Source organism: Orcinus orca, chromosome 10, assembly GCF_937001465.1.
Source record: "Orcinus orca chromosome 10, mOrcOrc1.1, whole genome shotgun sequence".
Classification (NCBI taxonomy): domain Eukaryota; kingdom Metazoa; phylum Chordata; class Mammalia; order Artiodactyla; family Delphinidae; genus Orcinus; species Orcinus orca.
Window position 1 is genome coordinate 41504530 of NC_064568.1, and position 6376 is coordinate 41510905.

Genomic DNA, 6376 nt, shown 5'->3' on the forward strand with positions numbered 1-6376 from the left:
AGGAGGGGGAAGCAAGATCGTTCAGAGGCTCTGGAAAGACTTGGGTGCCTTTAATAGAGAGGGCAGGCGAGGGGAGGTGTTGGTTTTATAAGATAGTGGTACATTTAGCATTGGATGTGCTACAGTTAATGTACTGAAGTGAAGGTATCTGGAGGCCAGAGAGGAGGTCAGGAGTTCACTGTGTGGCTGCCAAGTTCTTGTAGAACATGCGCTATTTATAAAGGACATAAATGTCATCCACACCTCCTGAGGTTTTGTGCTCACAGCATGTGAATCATGAGACCAGTTGCAGGATTTCTGATTTTATTTGCACCATGTATTTATGATAAAAACTAGCCCTTCTGCCCTGGCATGCTTTATCTGACTGGAAGATCTCATGTGAGTCCTTCATTCAACATCTGTTTGCCAAGTTCCTGCTCTGTGCCAGCACTGAGCTAAAAGCTAGGGATGGAGCAGTAAACAAGCCAAAAAATATCAAGTTAAATGACAGAATCAAAGCAGAGAGTTGGTGGAGTGACTGGGGCCTGCTCACACCGGGTGGTTAGGAAGGACTCGCTGAAGAGGTGACACCTAGGACCCGGATTATAAGTTCCCCTAAGGTGAAGATTGGGGTAACCATTCCCAGCAGAGGGAACAGGTGGCAGGAGGAGCTTGGTGTGTCCAAGGATGAGAAGACCAATATGCTGGGGGACAGAGAGATGGGAGGCGGCCGGAGAAATAGGAAGGGTCCAGTGGCATGGGGACTTGAGGCCCGGGTCCGTAGTGTTGATCTGATGCCAGGTGTGATGGAAGCCACCGAAAGGATCTATGTAGGCAATGACACAATCCGATTTCCATTCCTAAGAGATCACTGGCTGCTGTGTGGGAAACTTCAGGGAAAAACAGCAAAACCTCATGGTTTCTCTGCAGGCTGTCTCTGCGTGAACTCCCGCCGGCCAGAATCAGCTCACTGGATTCTAGCTTCCCCTTAGCTGGACCACTGTCCATCCTCCCACTTCCGCCTCTAGGGAGGCATCAGGGCAAATTCAGGGCACTTATGTCCCTCCCTCCCTCCCGACAGCCCAGATGGAGGAACCGTCAGGGAACTTATGCAGTGATGATGACAACTATGCAGGATGATTCCCGACGGCCTTTTTAAAAAACAAATAGACATTCTTTTTTAGAGCAGTTTTAGGTTCACGGCAAAATTGAGTGGAAGGTACAGAGAATTCCCGCATATCCCCCTGTTGCTTCACCTGTACATGCTGCACCAGAATGGTATATTTATAACTGATGAACCTGTGTCAACGTATCATTATCACCCAAAGTCTGTAGTTTACATGAGGGTTCACTCTTGGTGTTGTACATTCTCTGGGTTTTGACAGATGTGTAATGGCATGTATCCACCATTATAGTATCATACAGAATAGTTCTGCTGCCCTAAAAATCCTCTGTGTTCCACCTATTCATCCCTCCCTCCCCCTAACCTCTGGCAACCAGTGATCTTTTTACTGTCTCCATAATTTTGCCTTGCCAGAATGTCATATAGTTGGACTCATACAATGTGTACCCTTTACAGGTTGGCTTCTTTCACTTTGTAATATTCATTTAAGTTTCCTTCACGTCTTTTCATGGCTTGATAACTTCTTTTTTTAGCAATATTTGAGTAATATTCCTTGTCATTCACCTACTGAAGGCCATCTTGGCTGCTTTCAAGTTTCGGCAATTATAAACATCCATGTGTAGGTTTTTGTGTGGACATAAGTTTTGAACTCCTTTGGGTAAATACCAAGGAGCTGGATTGCTGGTTTGTATGGGAAAAAGAGGATGTGTGGTTTTGTGAGAAGCTTCCAAACTGTCTTCCAAAGTGGCTGTACCATTATTATTATTATTATTTTTTTTTTTTTTTGCGGTACGCGGGCCTCTCACTGTTGTGGCCTCTCCCGTTGCGGAGCACAGGCTCCGGACGCGCAGGCTCAGCGGCCATGGCTCACGGGCCCAGCCGCTCCGCGGCATGTCGGATCTTTCCGGACCGGGGCACGAACCCGTGTCCCCTGCATCGGCAGGCGGACTCTCAACCACTGCGCCACCAGGGAAGCCCCTGGCTGTACCACTTTGCATTCCCACCAGCGATGCGTGAGAGCTTCTCCCGCTCCACGTCCTTGCCAGCCTTTGTTGTTTTGTCAGTGTTCCAGATTTTGGCCATTCTCATAGGTATGTGGTGGTATCTTATGGTTTTTTTAATTTGCATTTCCCTGATGACATATGATAAAGCATCTGTTCATACGATTATTTGCCATCTCTGTATCTTTTGGGTGAGGTGTCTGATAAGGCCCTTGGCCCATTTTTTAATCAGGTTTTTTGTTTGTTTGTTTTTAAACTGGTGAGTTTTAGAGGTTCTTTGTATATTGTGGATAACAGTCCTTTACCAGGTGTGTCTTCTGCAAATATGTTCTCCCAGTCTGTGGCTTGTCTTCTCATTCTCTTGACATTGTCTTTTGCAGAGCAGTTTTTTTTTTTTTTTTAGATGTTGGGGGTAGGAGTTTATTAATTAACTTATTTATTTTTGCTGTGTTGGGTCTTCGTTTCTGTGCGAGGGCTTTCTCAAGTTGTGGCAAGCGGGGGCCACTCTTCATCGCAGTGCGTGGGCCTCTCACTATCGCGGTCTCTCTTGTTGCGGAGCACAGGCTCCAGACGCGCAGGCTCAGTAGCTGTGGCTCACGCGCCTAGTTGCTCTGCGTCATGTGGGATCCTCCCAGACCAGGGCTTGAACCTGTGTCCCCTGCATCAGCAGGCAGATTCTCAACCACTGCGCCACCAGGGAAGCCCGTGCAGAGCAGTTTTTAATTTTAATGAAGTCTAGCCTTTCAGTTCTTTCTTTCATGGATTGTGCCTTTGGTGTTGCATCTAAAAAGTCATCACCTACGGGGCTTCCTTGGTGGCACGGTGGTTGAGAGTCCGCCTGCCGATGCAGGGGACGCGGGTTCGTTCCCCAGTCTGGGAAGATCCCACATGCCACGAAGCGGCTGTGTCCGTGAGCCATGGCCGCTGAGCCTGCGCGTCCGGAGCCTGTGCTCCGCAACGGGAGAGGCCACAACAGTGAGAGGCCCGCGTACCGCAAAAAAAAAAAAAAAAAAGTCATCACCTACCCAAGGTCATCTCGATTTTCTAGTGTTGTCTTCCGGGAGCTTTGCATTTTACATTTAGATCTAAGATCCATTTTGAGTGAATTTTTGTGAAGGGTGTAAGGTCTATGTCTAGATTCATTTTTTTGCACGTGGATGTCTTATTGTTCTGGCACCATTTGTTAAAAAGACTATCTTTGCTCCATTGTATTTCCTTTGCTCCTCTGTCAAAGATCAGTTGACTATTCATGGGGGTCTGTTTCTGAGCTCTCTATTCTCTTCCATTGATCTGTTGGTCTCTTTTTTCACCAATACCACACCATCTTGATTACTAAAAGCCTTTTTAAATTTGGAGGCTTTTTGTGACCCTAAAAATCAGTCCATTAAACTTTTAATTCTTCTTTTCCTATAAGAAATGTAAAAAATAAAAAGAAAAGAAATGTAAATAAAAAATAGAACCCTATTCCCCAGCCTCATCCTGCCCCCAGTTTTCTTTATGATGTTGACTCTCACCCTGTCCCTGACCCCGCACTGCATTGAGACTTGGTCATTTTTTCAAAAGCTTGAAGCTGGTGTTTTTAAAAAGTCAGGAAATTTCCATAGCATTAAACTAGCTGTGTCAAAGTTTCAAAATGGCCACATCAAAACAACCTCATCAAAGGTCAGGTCTCTCTCATGGAGGCCCAGGGAAGAGCTTCTTCATGGGGGGCAGTTAACCTGAGGCCTCCAGTCTGATGCTTCCTCTGTAAAGTCGCACACACACTGAACACACAGGTGCTGACTGAATTTCTACCTGCTGGACGTGGAGAAACATGAATTAAGACCCCATCACAGGCTTCAGGTTGCTCACAGGTTTCCGTCTGAGAAATAACAGCCCGCTTTTCAATATAAGCCACATTTGGGAAAAAAAAAAAAAAGCCCCCAAAACAATGTAGAGCAGCTTTCCCAGACTTGAGTCTCGTGGCCCAGAGATGTGGGTAAGTATTCAGCAAAAGGTAAAATTCTTTGCAAGACAGGCAAAGCAGCACATCTAAGGTTCTGAGACATTCTGCAGGAAAGACATCTGCTTGCTATCTTTTAAACTTGGAATTTGTTTTTTAGTAGTGTCAAATATTTTATTCGACACATCTCAGGCTATAGGAGCTGGGACCCCCATTCTTCTCCCTCCGTCTTGTGTTGATGAGACCTTTCCCGCTATGTTTGAGATTACACAAGAAGGAGAGAGCTGCTGTCTTGGCTTCTACCTCCACCGTCTTGCATGCAGGGGGCTCTGCCGAGAGGCTGGGGGATAATTCCACTTCCACTCGATGACCCGCCCTTCCTTTCTGTTGTTGCTAAATCTCAAAGATTTAGCTCATTTCTCTTTCTGGTTGTTTTATTTTTTTTTTAATTTTTTAAAAGAATTATTTATTTATTTTTGGCTGCGTTGGGTCTTCATTGCTGCGCACGGGCTTTCTCTAGTTGCGGCAAGAGGGGGCTACTCTTCATTGCGGTGCACAGGCTTCTCATTGCAGTGGCTTCTTTTGTTGCGGAGCACAGGCTCTAGACGTGCAGGCTTCAGTGTCGCGGCTCGCGGGCTCTAGAGCTCAGGCTCAGTAGTTGTGGTGCACGCGCTTAGTTGCTCCGCGGCATGTGGGATCTTCCCAGACCAGAGCTCGAACCCGTGTCCCCTGCATTGGCAGGCAGATTCTTAACCACTGCGCCACCAGGGAAGTCCGTCTCTTTCTGTTTTAAGGCAACTATCAACTAATTTATTGAATTTTCCTCCATCCCTGGGAATGGTCAAGGAAGAGAGTGAAAGTTCTCTCAGCAGAACAGGGTTGGGATGACCGGCCATGACTCTGTGACCCGGGGCAAGAGACTTCCCTTATCTCTAAAACATGGTGACAGTTCCCCCCAACCCCGCCCTGACTGCTATGAGGGTTAAAAAGCTACTATAAGAAAGGAGCCAAGAAGGGCCTGGCACTTAGCACGTGCTCAGTCAGCAGTACTTTCCACTGAAGGGGGTCATCCTGATGTTATGGCCATGTCTGAGGTCTGTCCAATTCTACACTTACTTACAGGGTGGCCTTTGTCTCAAAGCCTCAGTTTCCTCTTTTGTAGAACAGGACATTAATACCTATTCCTTACGGTTGCTATCAGTGTTGCTATCTGAGAGATTGGCATTCGGGAGGTGCCAAAGCAAAAATACTGGTCCTTTTTTTGATAAAAAGACTTCATTTCTAAACACTACAGAGAAATCTGGTAAATAACAATGCAGGAACATCATTCAAATTCAACTGAATTAACAGGTTTGCTTTGCTGTCTCACCCTGGGTCCCCTTCCTAATGACTTCTCTTCTTAATGGTTCCGAAGCCTCTGAGGGCTTTCTTGGGGTTTTCTCTCCTGTTACTGGGGTAGAGTGGCTCAGGCATCCTCTTGACTGAGATCCCCACTCTTCTCCAGAGAAAGAGGAAATAAATAAATGTCCTGAGCCTCCAGTTTGTGCCAAGAGCTTTACAAACATCACCTTATGTAATCCCTTAATAAGTATATAAGATAGAGTGTATCCTTTTTAAATATAAGGAAGGAGAGTCTTTGAGCAGCTAACTGAATTTCCCAAGAAGGGCTCTAAAGGAAATAAGCAAGGTGTATCAGTTAGCTATTGCTGCATAAGGAGCCACTGCGTAATTTAGTGGCTTAAAACAATGATTGTTACTTAATTCATGATTCTATAAGTTGCAATTTAAGCTGGGCTCAGCTGGCCAGTTCTTATCTCGGGCAACATCAGCTAACTTTAGCTGGACCTGCTCATGCAGCTGTGGTCAGCTAACAAGTTGATGAGGGCTGGCTGTCTAGGATGGCCATAGCTCTCATCTGTGCGGTCTCCCATCCTCCACCTGGGTCACCTGGGTTTGTGTATGTGCTGATTATAAGGTTCCGAGGGGTGTCGGGAGACAGAGAATGCACGTGAGCGGAAGTACACAAGGCCTCTCAAGGTCTGGGCTCAGAGCTGGCATACCATCACTTCTGTCACATCTGTTGGTTAAAGCAAGGCACAAGGTCAGCCTAGATTCGGGGGGTGGGGAGATATCCGCCTCTTGATGGGAAGAACCGCCAACTCCATCTCAAAGGATACGGAAGGAGGGAGACCATTAATTAGGAACTTCAATGAAATTAATCTCCCACACAAGGTGATGTGATAAAGGGTGGCTGGGTCATGGGAAAGGGAGAGGATAGGGCTACTTCCAATGGGCGAACAGGGAAGGCTTCTCTGAAGAGGTGACATTTAT